Source organism: Odocoileus virginianus, chromosome 8, assembly GCF_023699985.2.
Source record: "Odocoileus virginianus isolate 20LAN1187 ecotype Illinois chromosome 8, Ovbor_1.2, whole genome shotgun sequence".
Lineage (NCBI taxonomy): Eukaryota > Metazoa > Chordata > Mammalia > Artiodactyla > Cervidae > Odocoileus > Odocoileus virginianus.
In genome coordinates this window covers 57190953-57212681 of record NC_069681.1, presented here as the reverse complement: position 1 = coordinate 57212681, position 21729 = coordinate 57190953, and the positions used below count along the sequence as shown (strand labels likewise).

Below are 21729 nucleotides of genomic sequence, written 5' to 3'. Positions count from 1 at the left end.
GTGTCATTTCTAGGCTAAAATCTCTGCAGAGAATTTAATCCGTGCTCGCCAAAGTTTTGAATCTCAGGAGAACTTGCCTTGGCTCCTAGTGTTTCACTCGTCACAATATTTAGACCCCAAATAACCCTTTGAGCAAAGCCCAAGGAGCAAACATATTATAAAAATGTATGTCATAAGTGAATTAATACTTACATTTTGAAGAATAATAATCATTGCAATTTATTGTGGATAGTAGGAATTCTAAAGACTACCTCACCTCATTCCCATTTAAAAGTTAATTAAAAAATATTCTTTAAATAAAAGAGCAGAGAAATGTAATGTAAAACTCCCCCACACAGAAGAGGGTTGTGATATAAAAGTTTTGGTCTACAGGCACAAAATAGGCTATTTAATCAGAAGAGTTTCAAATGACTTTGATTTCTTTTCTTTCCAAATTGATTATAGAGTAACTCTTACACAGAGAAGCATAGCCACAGAGGAGCCCTCTTAACCCAAAGCCTACATGAAGAAAATTGCTGCTGTGGCTGCCAGGGGCCCAAGAACCATGGGCAGGAATGGGATGCTCAGCTGATTACACAGTAAGACTCTTCTCTCACCTTCTTCTGCCAGACTTGATGGTCTCGTTTGCTTCCCTCTTGCAAGGAGAGGGGTCTGGAAACTCATGACCAGTGGCTGAAGACCTGAGAATGGATGAAGAACAAGGGAAAGATTCAATAACAAAAATGAAGAAACTGAAATGGACAAAGATGAATCCACATTTGTCAGAAGAAGGAAGATGAGGTATTGGGAGAACCTGAAGTCTCACCAAGGGCAGAGACATCGAACTGATTTCTAAAGAAGATAATAGAAAGGCACTGTGACATTCGTGATAGACTTCATACACAAGGGTACAGAAAATTTTGCTGTTAACAAGATGCCTCATTTCAATATCCTCAGGAGCATTAGTTTTATATCCAGACTATCACAACTCTTCATATCTATACTGTAAGGCCACTCCAGACACAGGCAACTGTGGTTCCCCTTTCATTCCTCCTTGTGAGCTTATGGGTGGGTGTCCTTGTGATCTAGTCATGAGCCTAAATTCAGTGATTCTAATGGCAATGCACTGTATTTTAAGATGCTATCTTCAAACAGTTACAAGATGGGTTAGATGAAGACATGATCCTTACAGGTGTTTATTGCTGATTTTGTTGCTCTTTATCAACTACTACTGGTTGCTCTACTTTTTCAACTTGTAAAAACTAGAAATGAAAAGAGATCCATATAGAAAATAGAAATGGATGCCTCACACCAGAGGGATGCTAATGTGGACTTCTTCATCACAAAATTTTCAATCAGGTTGATAAAGATTCAAGCAAAAGTTTTCCCAGAAAACAGGCACAGTAGAGATCAAGGGAATCTGATGTAAAAACTCCTACAGGCAACAATTCAGTCTTACCTGTCCTAGTATTTTTCATTTTGAAGGGAATTAATGCAGAGAAGCACCATTGCCATAGAAGGCAGCTGCAACAGACGTGAGGACAGAGCAATCAAAGTCAGTGAAAATAACACCCAAAATATATCACATTCACTTCTGTAAAGTCACAAATTTTCTTCTTCTAAAACCACTAGAATCAGTATGTGTGTGTAAGCTGTGTGTAAACAACTGGTTTCATCAGAATCATACTACCTGAAGAATGCCTTCAGGATACTAAATATAGCGGCTGTGTCTCTTCTGACTGACGGTTTCTGATAGTTCTTTCCCAAAACACAATATATATATTTTCTCGACATGATAGCAGATTTCACACCTAGAACTACATGACAGAAAATTCTCTGTATCTTCATCCAAATAGTTCCAAGTTCACAGGGAGGATCCAGATTAACCTGCTGTCATTTTCTTTTATAAACAGTATTTTAAAGACACAAGGTAGAGTAGCTATTTTTTAGCTATTAAGAAAAGCTTTTTGTTTATTCTTGTTCCTTAATATGCATGTTGAGAAATCTTCCCAAGGGTTCAAAAAAATTGGGGGACCCTTCCCACAGCAAAATTGTGAAGCATGAAAACTTTGACTGACTTTGCCATATGAACCTTATCTTTATTTTTATTTTTTTTTTTCCAGATACATCAGATAGGAGCGAAAGATAGTGTTTGCTCATCACTGTTAGTCTGCTGAACTATGTTTTCATCATTGTATCGGCTTTAAATCAGAAAACACAAAAACCAAACTTGAGACTTCCATAACTTTGGTTAGAACTCCTCCTTCCTTGTAGTCACTACCTCTCTTAGTACCAAACACACACATACAGACACACCCCCCAAACTCTGGGTTAAGTAGAAAACATTGACTTAGGTAAGAATAATTTATAAAAGGCTTATGATTAAACCAAGATTGATTAGTAAGCATTTGTTACAAAAAGTACTCACTAGCTTTCATAAATTCTCAAATATATAATAAATTATATGTTATAGCACCTAGTGTAAAAGCTAAAATGATAATTAGGTAACTTCACTGGAAAAAAAAAGTCTCAGGGACATATATCCAAATTTAAATCTACCCTTTCCCTCTCCAAATGTTCCTCCAAGTACAATCACATGCATCTTATTGTGCAGACAGAAGGGACAAAGTGTCTCCATGAAAAGTCATCTTAAAGGCATTTGATTCAAGATAGCATCTGAAGTCACATCTCTAATTCCACTTCCTCTACAGATTCCCATTCAAATATCTAAAGAAATATAACCAGCAACTACTGCTGGAAATTAGATAGGAGCACCACCCACTTACTAGAAAGTTTCAACGGCTTTCCAAAAGAACAAGATTGAGGCATAGGCCTACCAAACTACAACTGCTAAAAGTGATTTAAAAAAAGAAAAAAACCTGTGCAGGGAGTAGTTGAGAGAACCCCATCATAACTTAATTAACCCCCCACCCCACCCTGTAGCTCAGCTAGTAAAGTATCTGCCTGCAATGCAGGAGACCCCAGGTCAATTCCCGGATCAGGAAAATCTGCTAGAGAAGGGATAGGCTACCCACTCCAGTATTGTTGGGCTTTTCTTGTGGCTCAGCTAGTAAAGAATCCACCTGCAATGCTGAAGACCTGGATTCAATTCCTGGGTTGGGAAGGTCCCCTGGAGAAGGGAACGGCTACCCACTCCAGTATTCTGTTCTAGGGAATTCCACAGACTATATAATCCATGGGGTGGCAAAGAATCAGAAACGATTTAGAGATTTTCACTTTCACTCCTCAAAATAGAAGAGGAAGAGGGTTATTATCTCCTAGAAGGCAGTGATAATCTAATCAGTCACACAAAATGTCAGGAAGTAGCCAGACTCCAGAATCCTCGTAGATCCACTTAAGCATCTCTGGCTTCTGCCTGGCACTGAGCAAAATGGTCAGTTGAGCAGTTGGGGACATTATTGTTCCCAATATGGATCCATTTCCCTGTTGGAGCAGTTACCTTCAGGAGACTAAGGAAGTATCCTCAGCCAATGAAAGAAAGGGAGAATTTTGCCCTTCTGATTCCACCTTCATAGGTGATATGACTTTTCTGCTTAAATACCAATGTATTTCATATTTATCTTTATTAATAAAGATTAAAAGCTGAACAAAATTAATTAGAAAATAGAAATCAATAAAATCAACTAATCAAAGAGCTATTACTTTGAAGCAAACAATCTAGTGAATAAAGCCTTGATAAGGCTAACTGATCAAAAGGAGGAAAAACAGAAATATAACCAGAATTATCTTATTTCTGAAATATAATTATTTAAAATTTATCTCAATATATTTAAAAATAAAGAATCTTCCAGGAAAATATGATATATCAAAACTATGGTTTTGATTTGACTAATATGGTTTGATATGACTAATTAAATAGATAGTAATTCAGAATGGTCCAATAATCACAGATTTTAAGTTGCCAAAGAAATAACACCTTCCCCACCTCTATTCATCTAATCTAGATATTTTAGTGATTTAAAAATCTGATCATTCCTGTAGTATTACTGTTCTGGAGCACAGAAAACAAAACATAAATAATTACAATTGTTTTTATTTAGTTAACTGGCTAAGCCTACTACCAAAAACCAAAAAAAAAAAAAAAAAAAAAAAACATAAAATAAAACTACAGAGCAACTTCATTTGTGGGTACATATTAAATATTTCCAAACTATTATCAATGGTGTCTAGCAGCAAAGTAGGTATAGATTGATAGGTAGGTAGATTGGCAGATAGTTTTACTGTTAGTATAAAAGATATACATTCTCCTTATAGAAACCAAACAACTCAAAAAAACAAAACAAAAATCACTTGAATTTCCATTAGCAAGGTACAACCACTGCCAACATTTGGATAAACATTCCTCCATTTTCTCTCTATATATACATACATATAGTTGAGTGTAAACCATTTTGTGTGAAGGGAATCATTATATATGTACATAATAAATGAAAACTGATCATTTTACTCAACAATATGTCATAGACATTCATCCATGTCAATAAATATAGATCTGCACCATTTGTAATGGTCACCTATTATTCAATTGTTTTTATGTACCATAATTTATTTAAGCAGTTTAATGGATGTATGGGTTGTTCCCAATTTGGTGCTATTATGAATAGCTCTATGATACACTCCTTGGGCATAAATCTCTCCCCATTTTGTGATTACTCTTTAAAAATAAGGTTGCTGCAGGGAACTCTACTCAATACTTTGTAATGAGCTATATGGGAAAAGAATCAGTTATATATATATATAAATGATTCACTTTGCTATACACCTAAATCTAACACATTGTAAATCAACTATATGCCAATAAAAATTAATTAAAAATAAAATTGAATTTAAAAGTAAAACGCTGCTGAATCATATAGCATATATGTCTAATACTTTTCTACTACTAGATTGCCCTCTGGAAAAGCTAGGAAAGTGAAAGTGTTAGTTGCTCAGTCGTGTCTGAGTCTGCAGCCCCACAGACTGTAACCTGCCAGGCTCCTCTGTCTATGGAATTCTCCAGGCAAGAATACTGGAGTGGGTCACCATTCCCTTCTCTAGGGGATCTTGCCTACCCAGGGATCGAACCCAAGTCTCCTGCATTGAAGCTGGATTCTTTACAGTCTGAGCCACCAGGGGTTATGCCTATTTATAGTTCTATCAACTATGCTTGAGAAACAATCGCCTCACACCCTCACCAGCCCATGGTATTGTCAGTTGTCTGGTAGCAGACAATGACTTGAGAAAGGTTAAGGCCAACTGTGTATTAACTTTACTCATCATTTTTAACATTTATTTATTCAAGAAATAATATATTAAGTGCCCATAGGTACCAGAAGTTGGGCCGGGCCTAACCACTGCTTATAGTCAATAATTAATGAGAGAGGTGTGGTCACTGGTCTCAAAAAAAACATTTCCTGAGAGGGGTGGGAAGACACTAAATTAACAAATGAATGACAAGAAAATAATCTCATGTTGAGATTAGTGGTTGGCAGGAAACTAAGGTATTTTAAGAACAACAGGAGAAGGACCTCCTTTGGACAGAAGAGTTGGAAACTGCATCTCTGAAGAAGTGATGCCTAACCTGAGGTAAGAAATATGGAGCAAAATAGGTCCTAAAGCAGAGGGAACCACCCAAAATGGATCTAAGGCCAGAAAAGATTCTAAGGCAAGAAAGAAAGTATATTCAAGGAAAGCAGGGAGGTCTGCACAGCTAGAGAATAGCAGAATAAAGGGAGACCTGAGGGGAAGGCAGGAACCAGGCCAGGCACAGCCTTGAAGACTACAGTGAAGACTCCTAGCTATCTTCTAAGTACTGTGGGAAGATGCTAAAGGACTTTAAATAGGATAGAATTAAATACACTTTGTACAAAGTCTCATTTTCAACTCTCTGAAGATTAGTTGAGTGATTCTTGGCTTAGAGAGGTGAGTAAAGAGTGATACTACTCACTGAAATGGGTAGGCCCGGGTGAGAATAGGTTTGAGTGTAGATAAATAGCCATTTTACATGTGTGAAGGTGGCTTCCCCAGTGGCGCTAGTGGTAACAGACCCACCTGCCAATGCAAGAGATGCAAGAGAAGTGGGTTCAATCCCTGGTTTGGGAAGATCCCCTAGAGAGGGCACGGCAACCCACTCCAGTATTCTTGCCTGGAGAATCCTATGGACAGAGGAGCGTGGCAGGCTACGGTTCATAGGGTCACAAAGAGTCAGACACGACTGAAGTGACTTGGCATGCACGCATTGACAAACGAAGGTAGAAGTGTTCGTGAAACGTCCAAGTGAAGATGCAACATTAGCACTGGCATGTATACTTTGGGGGCTCGGATCATGTGGTCAGTGTTTTGACCTTTTAGATTTCATTACTTCAGACTTTGGGCGAAATGGTGTTGTCCTCTGAGGTCACCTTGGACCACAGAGAAGATGAGAAAGCTGTCCACTCCCTCTGATGTATTAAGTGGCTGAGAGCTCCTCAGTGGGGGGCAGAGAGGAGACAGAAGGAAGCTGGGAACGTGCCAGGGATGGGGGACTGGCTCCCATCTCCTTCCACCAAGAAAAGCATGCCAACATTCTCCATAACCATGACCTTGAGTATCAGTGGTATGAGAAGAATCCACGCTTCCTACTGGGGAATGGGAAATCTTTCCTTTCTTGAGAAAAACATAAAGCACTGGGCATCTTAGCACCTCATCTGGCCTACTCACTCCTGTAAGTTTCTGATAGAAAACACCAGCCTCTGGCAAACAACAGTCTTCACACATGTAGCCTCTGGTTAGTTAGGAAACTTTCCGTTATTGGTTTTCTGGTTCCTCATCAACACATAACAGGGAAAAGAGAGCTCCAGGGGTATTCCTGATCAGAGGTATGAGTCTTTATAATAAAAAGATGCAACTACAGAGGATGGCACCTGTACAAGCAACTCTATAAACATTGTAATACAGCAAATTACAATGTTTCAGCCAAAACAACATTTAGATAATGATCAATTCCTATTACACTGGGTCAAATATAAGCCCCAAAGAATGGGAGACACATTTATCTTTCAGTGGCCTGTGCAAATCCCTTGGTGGAGGGTGGGGAGGGGATGCGAAAGATCACTTTTAAAAAATCAATATCTTTATTGATTAATCAAGCTACTGTGATTTATCAGGCACTCATTCATTTGTTTGTTACAGTCATCTCATGCATTGCCTCTGACTGTGATAAATGGTCTGAACTCTTCTTTGGGAAAGAAAGAAGATTTTTAGCTGTTGTTCTTGCAGTGTGGGCCTTTTAGATGCCTGCATATCTGGTTCCATGACAAGTTCAAATTTGCAGACTGCTATGGAGTCTTGAAAATATCAGACTCTCCCAATGTAAGGAGATCAAAGAGCAGCACACACAGACATCAACTCTGGATTCTTCCAAAAGGAAAACAGGAAGCTGAATCAGAAGCATGCTTGGTAGCCAGGACAAATGATACTAACCTGGTGAGGAGTTACTATCACAGAACAAGCCTGACTTTTGGGGGCTTATTTTCTGTGTGTTCCCATTATGTTGTGTGTGTTCAGTCATGTTCAACTCTTTGTGGCCCCATGGATTGTAGCCCTCCAGTCTCCTCTGTCCATGGAATTTTCCAGGCAAGAATACTGGAGTGGTTGCCATTTTCCCCTCCAGGGCATCTTCCTGAGCCAGGAATCAAGCACATGTTTCCTGCATTAGCAGCCAGATTCTTTACCACTGCACCATCTGGGAAGCCCCTCTCGTTTTGTTACCAATAGACTGATTTCTATAACTGCATTGTTTTACAAATGTTATACATCTTTATTTTTGTCTCCAAGGTCCCTTTTAACTGCATTCAGTATATATGATCCTTCTTTGCCTCTGGATGAAAAGTCTATTGCAAGGTATTATGGCTTATTCTTGGGTATTTGCTTCACTCTGATCACTTTAAGACAATGCAGTGGTAAATGCAGTCATAAGAATGTCCAGTTCAAGATATCCAAATTCCAGACTTGGAAGCTCCCTACTGGTCTAGTGGTTGGGATTTGGCACTTTCACAGCCATGGCCTGGGTTCAATCTGTGGTGGTTGGGGAACTGAGATCCCATAAGTCCCATGGTGCAGCCAAAAAAAAAAAAAAAACACCAAAACACCTCCAGACCTGACTTAGTGTTCTAGATCTGTAATCTTATCCCTCAAGCTTCTGGCCCTACTTAAGTCCCAGGTGCTGGGTCACAAGCTGAAGCAGGAGGGGTGAGAGTGGATCTGTTCTTCCCCAGGGAGGAGGCTTTGCATGCTCTGGTCCTGCCACATGGTGAAAGCTGCATCCCCAAGACCCTGATGCTGGGAAAGATTGAGGGCAGGAGGAGAAGAGGGTGACAGAGGATAAGACAGTTGGATGGCATCACCAACTCAATCAACATGAGTTTGAGCAAACTCCAGAACGTGGTGAAGGACAGGGAAGCCTGGCATGCTGCAGTCCATAGGGCTACAAAGAGTCAGACAAGACTGAGCGACTGAGCAAGTGGTATTCAGCGGACAGATAAAGGTGACATCTTCTCTCCAGGGATACTTGCACTGGCTCCTCAGAAACTCCCTGCTAGACTTGCTGGCCTACAGATACTCTGTCCCTGGCCACGTAAATATCCATTCCAATAGGCCTCTTGGAATCCTTTCTCAGCCTCGGCTATGCTTCAGAAGGCTTTCTGCTCACATTGCCCCCACTCTTCCCGCTGGCCTACTGGACCCTCAGTGAGATTCTGGCCGATCTCTGTCCCTCATAGCCCACATCTAGACTGCAGGAGGTGAGACACCCAGGCCTGCCTTCCCTTAAAATCAGGAATTACAGATCAGTTTCAATGGGACATCAAAGATGATCCAGCATCCTAGTTTGCCCAAGCCAAGCCTGCTTTTACTACTGAAAGTGCCACGAATCAGGAAGTCTCGCAGTCCTGGGCAAACTGAGACCCTAGCATCAGGTTTCCTTGGATGTACCTCTGCTTCTCACCCTCTGATGGCCTCCGACAGTCAAACCCACCCAAGGATGCCATGTACTTGAGCCTTCTCGGTCCTAAGCCTGGTACTAGTTCCTGTGTGTCTCCTAACCACAAAGCCTGGCTTTGAAAACTCAAGGAAATCCTTTTGAAGATCCTCTTGTTTGAGAATAGAAGGTAGCACCCCTCTCTGCTAAGTCAGAGGGCACATCTCACACACCCACAAGGAGAAGCTACCAGGGTTCCAGGGAGGCTCTCGGTTTCTAAGATTACCCTCACTGGTGAACTGATGTGTTGAAAGCATCTTCCTGAGGATTTATTTCCAATTAAGTTCAATTAAGTGGAAAGCTTGCTGCTGCTGCTGCTAAGTCGCTTCAGTTGTGTCCGACTCTGTGCAACGCCATAGATGGAAGCCCACCAGGCTCCCCCGTCCCTGGGATTCTCCAGGCAAGAACACTGGAGTGGGTTGCCATTTCCATCTCCAATGCATGAAAGTGAAAAGTGAAAGGGAAGTCGCTCAGTCGTGTCCGACTCTTAGCAACCCCATGGACTGCAGCCCACCAGGCTCCTCTGTCCATGGGATTTTCCAGGCAAGAGTACTGGAGTGGGGTGCCATTGCCTTCTCCAAAGTGGAAAGCTTACATCTTGTTTAATTTGTATGACACAGACTCCCTCTTTCAAATTCAGGAAGCTGTAAGCAACATACCCATTCCAGTGGGCTTCCCTAGTGGCCCAGATGGTAAAGAATTTACCTGCAACACAAGAGACTCAGGTTCGATCCCTGGGTGGGGAAGATCCCCTGGAGAAGTGTATGGTTACCCACTCCAGTATTCTTGACTGGAGAATCCCATAGACAGAGCAGCCTGATGGGCTACAGTCCACGAGATCATGAGAGTCAGACACGACTGAGCAACTAACACTGCTACTACTATTATAAGCAACACACACCTCTGGGCCTCACCCATGATCCCTTCCTGAAAAAAAGGTGCCTACTCTCCAGAGCTATACGTCTCCTTTCCAGCTATATAGCAGTGAAAATGACAATGCTTGAGAACCTAGTGTGGATCATGAAGTGTCCATCCAAAGTGCCTCCTTGGGTGGCACAGAACAACTCAGCAGACCCCAGCAAGTCAACTTGGCACCAGGCTCACTATGGCAAGAAACTGGACTTGGTGCTGGAGATGACACATGGTGCAAACACATGACAGAGACTCTATTTATATGGATAACAGTTCAGTGCCACCATCTAGAGTTCCACAAATAATTTTTTCTCCACAGACCAAGGATTCCCAGCTCTTTCCATTTCATATCATTACTAAGCTTAGCTGAAGTGGGGAAAGAAAAAAAAAAAAAAAAAAGATGCCTCATTCAGCTACTCTTTTTCTCATGCAGCTAGTAAAATAGCTCTGCTAGAACTATAGTTGACACTTGGGTCTCTGGGACTAACTTGCAAATTCCCTTAAAATTCCACCATCAGTCAAAGGCTGCACTATTTCTCACTGCCATTTTCATTCTAAAAACTTGAAGCCTTTTGCTACCCCAGCCCAGACTCACACTAGAGATTCCAAGGGCCCAAACTGCAGTGTTCCCTGGACACCCCTCATGAAATTCTTCTACCTCTCTTATCCTGGGCTCCTAGCCAAATCCCCACATCCCATGACTTTGTCCCTTCAACCCTGCACATCTGTTCCTGCTTTAGAATTTTTTTTTTTCTAGTAGGCTGATTGCTCAGATCCTGCCAACCAGAAACAACTCTTCCTGATTCTTCCCAAGTTCTATTTGCTTCTGCATGCAGAGAAAAACCCTCATGTGTTCCAGTTACCCACCTCAGCATCATTCTCATTAGCAATGGTTCCCGCTGACCTCTCCAAAGTGATCATACCCCCGCTCAGGATGCCACTACTCCAGGAGTTGTATTTGAGCACACAGGTCTTCCTAGGCAGTACTAACATAAAACCACAAAATATCAGTAATCAAAAAAACTTCAGTTCATTGGGTTGCAGCCAGATGAAGATAATCTAAATTTCACATATGACTTTATGAAGGCTGTAATATGCAAAAGAGCTGATGCCAGAGCTCACATGCATAGCGGGCAGTATAACGATGCATTTTCTTCAATCATCCTTAACACAAGCTGATGCCATAGTGACCCCAATCTCCTCTATGAGGCCAAAAAGAGAACAAGAATGTCAAGGTCATGTCACAATCTATACGAATGTTGAATCACTACATTGTACACAGGAAACTAATACAATATTGCATGTCAAATATATTTCAATACATTGTTTTAAAATAAAAGCCAGCAGAATAAGATTTTAAAAAATGAATCTGAAGGTGTCTGTCTGATGAGTGCCACACATCCCAATATGTGCAATAATAAGGAAAATGAATTCTGGTACAAAGACTCTAGGTTAAAGAATGGGAGGTTACAGAAATTTGGTCCACAGGTAGTTCACTGATGACCTCTGAGGAGAAATGCCTCCAGTAAGATAAATGAAGAGAATAGGGGGCTGAAGCTCACTGTGCCTGCCCGTCTATTTAGTCCAGGCTATTATTTCCCTAGAGAGGGCTTCCTTGACCAGCCACCATCCCTGTTTCATTCCTTACATATTTCTTCTTATATGTTCTAATAAAACCCTTCTTGCCTTGTTAAAAGAGTGATTGTGTGTTATAATAACTGCTTGTTTAACACTAGTTTACTACTAAGCTAAGCTAAGCTAAGTCACTTCAGTCGTGTCCGACTCTGTGTGACCTCATAGACGGCAGCCCACCAGGCTCCCCCGTCCCTGGGATTCTCCAGGCAAGAACACTGGAGTGGGTTGCCATTTCCATCTCCAATGCAGGAAAGTGAAAAGTGAAAGTGAAGTCGCTCAGTCGTGTCCGACTCTTCCCGACTCCATGGGCTACAGCCTACCAGGCTCCTCCATCCATGGGATTTTCCAGGCAAGAGTACTGGAGTGGGGTGCCATTGCCTTCTCCAGTTTACTACTAATTTACTACTAGTTGACTACTCTGGTATGGCCTGTAAGCATTGAGCCCACGTCTGTCTTAGTTGCCACGCCAACCCTGGGGCTCTGTATACCTCCTGAAAAATGGCACAAGTGCCATACTATTGGATGGAGGGATAGAAGAGTGAATGAATGAACAAAACTACAAATAAGCTAAATACCATCACAGATGTTCAGGGTGCTTGAACTAAATTTTTGCTTCACTATGATCATTTGATTTTGAGACTATGTAAGTAAATAATATGTCATTGAATTGATATAAGCATCCTCATACATTGATCCTTCAAACTTACCCATCCCATTAGGGGAAATAAGTATAACATGCTTATTTAATTATTGTGATGAATACATCTTAACACCTATGAATAGCTTACAAATATTCGTTTTGCTCTATATCAACTTAGTAGTTTGTAGTTGAATTTAGATGGAAATTGTTCTCTTTCACCTAAATTTTCCACTTACTTAACTTTAAAAATATACTCCATTAAGAACCATGAGACTCAGTTGCAATGACTCAGTATATTCTTAACGAGAACTGTTTCTCGAACATTTTATTACATCTCTGAAAAATTTCAACTAGTAATGCTTTGTTTCAAAAAGTGCAGAAAAGCAAAAATGAATACTAGCAGCCCCATGAAAATGGAAAGAGGGGAGTCCTCCAACAAAAGTACAAAATCCTTTTAGTTTCACAATGTGTTACAGTCCCTGGCTACATGCCTCAAGTATGCAGGGTAGCTGGAAACACGGACCGTGCTCACTGCCAGCGTCACTCCACCTACCAACAGGACAAAAATGTTCCCAGAGACTGAACATGTTTCAGAAAGGGTAAGCATTCTTCATCAGTAGTTTGTAGTGTCTTTTTCTACCTAACCTCTCTCCCTAGTCTTTTGGGAGCGCAGAGGAAAACGGGTCTCTGAGGCATTTGCGTGTTTATTCCTTCCAGATCCTGTCAAAGTGACAGGAGCAGCCAGCAATCATTTGAACTGTTCTCATGAAGATGTATCTCCTCCCTGCTTTTGGCTTAGGAAGGCCCTACTTTCCTTTAGTGGATGATGATGTGTTAAATAACTTAGAGCAGATGGTGTAAAACTATCAGCCTCACTAGAAGAATTCTGGATGTGTTGAAAATGTCACCCTAAAGGCATTTGCTCTCAAGTTTCCTTTCCGCTCACTCCAGCCAAGGGCTCATAGGGTCTCCTTGGGGCTCTCAGGTCAGTGGCGACTAACATTCCTCAGCCAGCCAAAACATCACCCATGGTTGGAATGAACACTGTATTTAAAGACATAAAACAGGAAGCTCACCTTCCAGAAGAAAGATGTTACTGACAGTTGTTTCTGGATTAAAATCTCCCCTCAGGTCTAAGAGTGCTTTCAAAATGTTCTTCCCATGACCCTTCTCAGTACCCAAATGAATGGCCTAAAGAACCATCCAGACTTCCGTGATAGCTCAGTTGGCAAAGAATCCACCTGCATTGCAGGAGACCCCGGTTCAATTCCTGGGTCTAGAAGACCTGCTGGAGAACGGATAGGCCACCCACTCCAGTACTCTTTGGCTTAACTGTGGATCCGCTGGTAAAGAATCCGCCTGCAATGCAGGAGACGTGGGTTTGACCCCTGGGTTGGGAAGATACCCTGAAGAAGGGAAAGGCTACTCAATCTGGTATTCTTGCCTAGAGAATTCCATGAACTGTATAGTCCATGGGGTCACAAAAAATCAGACATGACTGAGTGACTTTCACTCGCTCACTCACTCAAAGAACCATCCAGCCTTCATCTGAAGGAACTTACAGTATGTGGCAGGGAAGTGATGAGAGATTTCCATCAGAGACATGGCTTCAGGACATGAATCAATAAGTATGTGTGGGGGCTTCCCTGTTGGCTCAATGGGAAAGAAGCCGCCTGACAATGCAGGAGACATGGGTTCGATCCCTGGTCTGGGAAGATCCCACGTGCTGTGAAGCAACTAAGCCAGTGTACCACAGTTATGAGCCTGCGCTCTATAGTCTGTCCTCCACAACAAGAGATGCCACTGCTGAGAAGCCCTCACACTGCAACTAGAAAGCAACCCCCACCTCAACAACTAGAGATAAAGCCTGCGCAGCAACAAAGACCCAGCACAACCAAAAAGTAAAAAATAAATATTTTAATAAACTGAGTACATATGACTTGGAGAATTGTACCTACAAATACATCCCCTTGGGATGGCAGAATTCATTTTTATTATTAACTGTAATAATTATCTCTAGTCAAAGTTTCATGAAATTAGTAAAAGTTGAGTTGCATTTAGTGGCTATCTCATGATTTAGTAAGAAAGGTCTTTTATTAATTTAATTTGCATTCATTATTCAGAGAGCCACAGAGCAGCCAGCCTGGAGAATCAGTGTGTGTCTGACCAAAATCATTAGGTCAGCAGAACGGACTTTCATCTCCATCTCAGTCTAATGGGAAATGATACCGTGTGTAACGTGCCAATGTGATGTCCAGCGGGAGTCTGCACTGAATGTAACCCATCTGTCTGACAGCCTCCAGTCTCCATGATCATGATGGACACTCAGAACCCTGGGAAATTCTCGCGGCCAACACTCACAGCCTGGCCACAATTAAAGCACCTGGACACCATGAACTGACCATAGGATCATCACATGACGTCAGTTTCAGAACTCCAGGCCATCCCTCCCTCCCAAGACCCTCATCACCAGATGGCTCTTTCCTGCACTGTCTTCTCCTCAAAGTTCCCACATCTTTTCCCCATCCTCCTTCTCTGCAATCACCTGGCTTCCAATTTCACTGTTAGTTGAAACAATTTGAAGAGAACTCCATTGCTCCCATCATCACATCCAAACGCCCTCCTGTATCGGGGTCCAGATCCTCTGCTCTTGTCCCTGTCTTCTGTGCTCTTTCCATACCCCTAAAGTTGTGGCTCAGCTGGTAAAGAACCCACCTGAAACGCGGAAGACCTGGGTTCGATCCCTGGGTTGGGAAGATCCCCTGGAGAAGGGAAAGGCTACCCACTTAATTCCATGGACTGTATGGTCCATAGGTTCACAAAAAGTCGAACACAACTGAGAGACTTTCATTTTCAAAGTCAGACAACCAACGTATATGCTGAACCGCATTCTCATTTATCCAGCATTATCACTCTAACATTTCTCTTTCTCTTGCATCATCAATTCATCACTCTCACTGATTTTTCCCATTAGCCTAGGAATACTCATATTTCTCCCATTGTAAACTAAAAACAACCCTCTCACAATCCCACTTCACCCTTCAGCCACTGCCCATGTCTTTCCTCCTCCCTTTGGAGCAGAATTCCTTCAATTAGTTGTCGAACCTCACTGCCCGCAATTCTGTTTGCTCTTAGCCTATGTTATCGACTTTTTGCTCCTACAACTGCACACAAAAAAATGTACTTATTATTGTCACCTTTATGTTCTACTACATTTTTCACTTTCATGCATTGGAGAAGGAAGTGGCAACCCACTCCAGTGTTCTTGCCTGGAGAATCCCAGGGACAGGGGAGCCTCGTGGGCTGCCGTCTATGGGGTTGCACAGAGTCGGACATGACTGAAGTGACTTAGCAGCAGCAGCAGCATATTGCCCAAATCTTTGAGGTCCGTCCTTGTCAATACACAAGCCAGTTCTGGGAATTGAGAAACAATGAAAGAAACCATCATCCATCTTGATAAATTGAAGATTACGTCTCTGGGTCCTCTGCTCCCCCTGTGATGCAAGATCTTAGTTCAACTACAATTTCCTGAACAAACATTACACAAATTAGCAGGTATATAGGTCAATGAATATCACCCTGAATAACACAAAATTGAATTTACTCCACTCCCTGCCTCTTGTGTACATACACAGTGAAGGGATTGGTGGGGCATGTCAGCTGGCATCTAAACCTCTTCCTGCCATATGGGGCAGTCGTCAAAAAGGCAACATTAATTTATTTGAACAGATTTGTGTCACTGTCTCTCTTAGGAAAAAGGGTCAGAAGAAAACTACTGCTTTTGTTCAAAATATTCCCCTCCACTAGCCAGGCCTATAACTGACTACATTTGTTAAGTATTCATCTTTAAGGGTTAAAATGTTGCTGTCCAATAAATCTATCAGTTACCTAGCCATCACATTAACAGATTCTTAAGGTACTTAATAAGTGATTGACGTTCATTAACACATATCAGAGAACAAGGTCCAGAGGAGGGAAAAGAGATTGGGAGAGAGGAAGAACCCTAGTGGCATGAGGTCCTGGTAAGGAGTGAGGGGGGCTGTCACTTGGAGAGAGAGTTCGCTGGCCATGGCCTCTAAGGAGCCAACACCACCAAAGGATGTGAAGACAAGACATAGAAAGAAGGGGCAGAAGAATACGGACACGCTCAGCTTTCTGAACACTTTTGCTCAAGAGTAATCCTGCCTTTAAGATGCTTGACCTTCATTCTTGCCTCTCAAGGATACTGTCTTATTTTTAAGCTCCTAAGAGATTACATTCTGATAGAAATGATAGCTCGCAGAACCTTATAATACCTATTTTGAGTCAAGGAACAATAAAGTAGGTTATATTTGTTGACTTGAATTGGCTTTGCCTCATCTTTTTCCCATTTAAATGTATATTCCCTACATTTTAAATGCATCCTTCCTCCCCTCTTTTGGTCTTTGTGTCTAGTATCCATTTATTTTGCTCTAATGTTGCCTCTCTTTATAGGATGATGAAAGTTCTCCACCTTCCAACTTATTATTCTCTAGTTCAACATTTTCCATTCACATGTATATTATTTTCCCCAAATTACCTGATTACCTGTACTGCTTAAGCAAATATGGCTGTTTTGTTTGCTTGGGTTTTTCTTTTACTTTTTTTTTTTTTTGGCCTCACCAGTAAGCATGTGGATTTTAGTTCCCTGACCTGCAATCGAACCCACACCTCCTACACTGGAAGGATGGAATCTTAACCACTGGATCGCCAGGGACAGTCCATGCAAAATGTCCTAATAAAACCAATGTATTCTTAATTTCTGGTATATTGATTACCCTCTTCTCAACTAGTAATAGAGATAATTCCTTAAAAAATCAGGTGGAGGGATTGAGGCCAAACTTGGAACAGGACAGAAATTAATCTTCTCAGGACTGCAGTTCACAACCTTAAACTCAACAGAAGGGTTAGAGCTGAGATCTTAGGATGTTAAAATCTGAGTGAAATTTAGAAAGGACTGACACACACCAACACCTCCGCATGCTGATAATGAGATGGATGGCCAGAAGAGCTGGAGAGATTTTTGTCCAGAGTTTTAAAGCTGAACTCTCACAAAAGTTTTTACTAGGTAATATTTTTTGGTCAGAGACCCCAGAAAAGATTCTGGGACAAGGATTTATATGCAAATGACAAAGTAATTTTCCCAGGAGAAGTGGTGAGGTCAGTAACTAAGGTCTGGCTGGTGAGGGGTAGGAAGTATTGAACTCTTCCAGGGCCTCTGGCTCTCTCCACGAGTGCGGGCAAAGCAGTCCAGAAGCCCACAGGCAGCAGGCTGAAAGCAACCATGAGGAACAGGCCATTATAAGCAAAAGCTCACCTGTACCATTTTTCATAGAGAATAGACACACAGACACAGCAGGGGAAGAGGAGAGTGGGACAGAATGGAAGAGGAGCATTGACATATATACACGACCACGTGTACAACAGATAGCTAGTGGGAAGTTGCTGGATAGCACGTGGAGCTCAGCTAGGTTCCCTGGAGGGGTGGGGTGGGGGTGGGTTGGGAAGGAGGCTCAAGAGGGAGGCGTTCTGTGTAAACTTAACGCTGATTTGTGTTGTTGCGCAGTGTACAACAGAAACTCCCTGGAGGAGGGCATGGCAACCCTCTCCGGTATTCTTGCCTGGAGAATCCCCATGGACAGAGGAGCCTGGGGCTACGGTCCACGGGGTCGCAAAGAGTCGGACACAGTAGGGCGACTGAGCACAGCATGGAGGAAGCTAACACAACACTGGTAAGCATTTATACTCCAACAATAAAATTTAAAAATAAATTTCCAAAGACAAAGAAGCAAAGGCTCATAGGAGCCGAGGCCACCACACTCAGAAGGAAAAGAGATCCCAAGCAAAGCATCAACAGGGTCTGCTGCAGGCATTGTCTCCGGCTCCATAATGTCACCTCATCCTATCACAGCAGGACGGGAGAAGGGTATTTGCCCCTTTGGTCCGCTCCTCGGGCTTGTGCAATGACCTTCTAGTATTCTACATGCAAAATATCAAACTCAGATTTCACCTTAATCATGCTACTTGCCTGCTGTGGCTCCCTGTTGTTTAGAGATTCAAGTCCAAACACTTCAGCCCGATAGTCAAGGTTTTCAAAGACATTATCCTAAACTCTACTTAGAGGCTAGGTACCAAAAATGAGGAAAGCTGTGTTTGAAGCAAAGCATTAGCCATCTCTCTTACATCTGACACCTTTCTACCTCCATCCTTTACTGAAGCCAACCAACCTCCCAGCACTGCCTAATCAGCAAATCTCCATCCACCCAAGTCAACCTTGCAAAATCTCACTTATGGTGTGTTATTTGGCACAACCCTTTCTGATCACATTTACTTAAAATAATACCTTGTCCTCTGAGTTACCATTACTAGTTTTGTCTGAACTATGCATTTGACAATACTATCCTGTGAAATCTTTCCTTTGAAGTTCTTCACTGATTTTAAATAACAGACTTCATTTTTTAGGCTAGTTTTAAGTTTATAGAAAAACAGAGAAGAAAAGTAGAGAGCTTCCATATATTCCCTGTCTCCTCTGACTTCAATTTCCATTATCATCAACTTATATTTGTGTGGTACACTTGTCACAACTGTGGAACAAATACCGAGCCAAAGTAATCTATTAGTTTACATTAGATTTCACTCTTTGTGTTGTCTAGTTCTCTGAATTTTGACAACTGCACAACGTCCTGTGTTTCCCATTACATTCTCATACAGAAGAGTTTTTCACTGCCCTAAAAATTCCCCTGTTCTTCACCTGTTTACCCCTCCTTACTCCCCATCTGAACCCTTGGCAACCACTGATATTTTTACTGTTTCCATAGTTTTGCCTTTTCAGGAACGCCTTATTCAGCTATTTCTAAATCTCACTACTGTTTAAAAGTTCATGCACTTGTTTCCTACTTCCTCAAACAGATGGGAAATTTCTCATTATATATCCATTAGCATTTGCTAGAGAAAGAGCCACGTGCCTGTAGACCTTAATAAGTATGCGCTGATTTTATTTAAATGAACTTGGAATTATCTTTTATCTCTAGGAAAATTATTAAGATACCTATATTTTGAAGTGGAGAATTGCCTTTCCAGTATGAGACAGATAATGGTTGTTAAAGATAAAGAAAAGAAATCCTACCAGACAAAATGAGCAACAACAAAAAAAAAGTCAGCAGATGAGGATAAAATACACTAAAGCCAACAGGTGACAGAAACAAACATTAAAAATACAGTGGGGAAATCTGTGAATAATATTAACAAGAAATTTCAATATCTTAAGAAAATTGCAACTGATAATTTATGGGGAGGCATGAGAAAAGGGGACTTCTCTTGTGGCCCAGTTGGTAAAGAATATGCCTGCAATGCGGGAGACCTGGATTCGATCCCTGGGTTGGGAAGACCCACCGGAGAAGGGAAAGGCTACCCACTCCAGTATTCTGGCCCACAGAAGTCCATGGACTGTATAGTCCATGGCGTTTCAAAGAGTCAGTCATGACTGGGTGACTTTCACTTTCATGTATGGATGTGAGAGCTGGAACATAAAGAAGGCTCAGTGTGAAGAATTGATGCTTTGGGCTTCCCTGATAGCTCAGTTGGTAAAGAATCTGCCTGGAATGCAGGAGACCCCAGTTCAATTCCTGGGTCAGGAAGATCCCCTGGAGAAGGGAAATGATACCCACTCCAGTATTCTGGCCTGGAGAATTCCATGGACTGTATAGTCCACGGGGTTGCAAAGAGTTGGACACAACTGAGTGACTTTCACTTTCTGACTTTCTTTTCTGATGAAAAAAAGATTTGAATAATGATGAATAAGCCATATTAATGGATGGAAAGATTCAGCAATGTAAAAAAGTCAATAATTCCAAAACTAGTTTAGGGGTTATTTTTAAGTACTTGACAACGTATTTCTCAAGCTCATCTGAAGAAAATAAATGATATGAATACCCAAAAGAGACTGTTAAAGAAAAACAAGGAGGAGCTTCCCTAACAGATATGAAAACATACTAATGATAAAGGTAAAAAGTTTAGATTCTAAAATGACTATGATCTTTGTTTTCTAAAACATGTCAAAAGCCAAAATAAGTTTCATAATTTTTAAATCATAAGGGCAATTAAGACATAGCCTAAAGAGAAGACATAGAATCTAGAAAATAGAAATTTTTAAAAATCATGAAGTAAATAAAGGATTGTTGTTGTTGTTGTATAGTTGCTAAGTCATGTCCAACTCTTGGCGACCTAATGGACTGCAGCACACCAGGCTCCTCTGTCCTCTGCTATCTACCAGGGTTTGCTCAAAGTCATGTCCATTGAACCAATGATGCTATCGAATTATCTCATCCTCTGCCACCCTCTTCTCCTTTTGCCTTCAATATTTCCCAGCATCAGGGTCTTTTCCAATGAGTTGGATCTTCCCATCAAGTGGCCAAAGTATTGGAGCTTCAGCTTCAGCATCAATCCTTTCAATGAATATTCAGGGTTGATACCCTTTTTGACTGGCTTTTTTGATCTCCTTGCTGTCCAAGGGACTCTCAAGAGTCTTCTCTAACACCACAATTCAAAAGCATCAATTCTATGGTCCTCAGCCTTCTTTATGGACCAACTCTTACATCTGTACTTGACCTCAATAGCATATTGGACACCTTCCAACCTGAGGGTGCTCATCTTCTGGAGTCATATCTTTATGCATTTTTATGCCATCCATGGGGCAAGAATACTGGGGTGGGTTTCCATTTCCTTCTCCAGGGAACCATGTCTTGTCAGAACTCTTCACTATGACCAGCTGTCTTGGGTGGCCCCGCACAGCATGACTCGTAGCTTCACTGAGTTACACAAGCCCCTTTCGCACTACAAGACTGTGATCCTTGTGTGTGCCTCAGTCATATCTGAGTCTTTGTGACCCCATGGAAGGGGAAAATAAAGGATACTAATAGATATATTAATACTAAGACTAGGGTATAGTAACTAAAAACCCTTTATGAAGAGGGCTATTAAATACTTTTATTTTTTTGCATTGTTGTGCAAAAAAATCACTAAAAGTCCTCAGTAGAATGTGCACATAGACCCATACAATCATGCCACAAGGAAAGAACCCTGAAGACTTGAGGAACAGATGATGTATCAGCCATGTTTCCATGCAGTAAACAGTACCCACTTTGTATATTTCTAAAAGAAGGAAGTTTAAAAGAGGATATTATATACCTTCAAAATCTTTGGAATGGCTGAAGAAAAGGAAATCAGAGAGCCACAATAAGGCTTTCCCCTTGAAGATCATAAATACTAGTGCAGCCAGGACCCAAATTCTGCTCTGCTGAGACCTTAGCTGCTAACACCATAAGCACCCTACATCCATGAAACTGGTGACTAGACTGTGAAATGAGCATGTGTGCATACTCAGTCATGTCCAACTCTTTGCAACCCCATTGGCCATAGCCTGCCAGGCTCTTCTGACTATGGAATGTGGAATCTGGGCATTCCCAACACCCACATGCTGGAGGCCACTTTCCACCAGCCGCCACAGAAAGGTAGCATCAGCTCCCATTTT

General features: G+C 41.6%; 1 non-coding gene across 1 annotated transcript; it reads right to left on the bottom strand.

Annotated features, from left to right (window-relative positions):
- Nucleotides 1-2099: 2099 nt before the first annotated feature.
- Nucleotides 2100-2180, bottom strand: LOC139036425 (small nucleolar RNA snR60/Z15/Z230/Z193/J17). Its single transcript, XR_011489213.1, has one exon. It is a non-coding gene; the product is annotated as a small nucleolar RNA snR60/Z15/Z230/Z193/J17 (small nucleolar RNA).
- Nucleotides 2181-21729: the final 19549 nt, after the last annotated feature.